At 37.6% G+C, this 833-nt stretch overlaps 1 long non-coding RNA gene across 1 annotated transcript in view; it reads right to left on the bottom strand.

Annotated features, from left to right (window-relative positions):
* The window catches only part of LOC128894822 (uncharacterized), a 2163-nt gene that overhangs the window by 71 nt on the left and 1259 nt on the right, over nt 1-833 (bottom strand). Inside the window, exon 3 of the long non-coding RNA XR_008461635.1 lies at nt 112-421. This is a non-coding gene — a long non-coding RNA (uncharacterized LOC128894822). The remainder of the gene's footprint in view (nt 1-111; nt 422-833) is intronic.

Here is an 833-nt window from a genome sequence, read left to right as displayed (position 1 = left end):
AGTCTCTATTAAAGACAGCAATTTATGTATATGTATATTATGTATATTATTACCTACTAGAATATAAAGTAATGTATATATTAAATATATAAGTGCATTTACGATACGTACTTCTCAAATTACTTCAATTTCGCTTAGGCTCTCCTCCAACGTTTCAAAAATAATAGTTAATAATAATAGTGCGGTATAGGTCGGAATGAAAATTAACTGGAGATTCGAATCGATACATAACGGAGGTTCGAATCACTTGAGCTCCCTAAGCTGTGGACCTTTAGACTTTAATTAGCTCAACTCGTCGAAACTATCCTTGGACTTCGTTGAATCTTTAAGGATCGCAACCGGTTCTGTAGTTTGCAGCGATTACACGATTCATCGTCGTTTACTGCCGCGTATGGCAAAACAGTACCTTTCGCTCCACATTCTGTAGGCGGAAACCGATGGCTCATTAATCTGCACTTTTCTTGCTTCGCGACGAGCAAACAAGGTCGCGTGAACTCTGATAGAACTGTGCAAACGAGCGTTTCAATCGGGACAACATTTCGGCATAATATTTACCAGCGGTTACATAATTTATTCATTGAGATACGGCGCAGGTGTTCAAGCACTTGTCATTTATTTACTTTATGGGGTTTTAAGTAGTAACAGCTCTTAGCCCTTTCAGAATTACTTTTTTCTCGTGCTAATGTAATTTAATTTTCAGGGTCAACTTGGAGTAAAATTAGTATGGAAAGAATAAAGGAAAACTCCCAAATGGGGAGTTTCCTGGGAAAACTGGTCTTTCTTCATTTCTGAACGACAGCGTTGGTACTTTTTAAATTTTGCGTCCTAACAGA

The sequence above is a fragment of the Hylaeus anthracinus genome, unplaced genomic scaffold (assembly GCF_026225885.1).
Source record: "Hylaeus anthracinus isolate JK02 unplaced genomic scaffold, UHH_iyHylAnth1.0_haploid 0, whole genome shotgun sequence".
In the NCBI taxonomy this organism is placed as follows: domain Eukaryota; kingdom Metazoa; phylum Arthropoda; class Insecta; order Hymenoptera; family Colletidae; genus Hylaeus; species Hylaeus anthracinus.
This window is presented reverse-complemented; position numbering and strand designations above follow the sequence as displayed.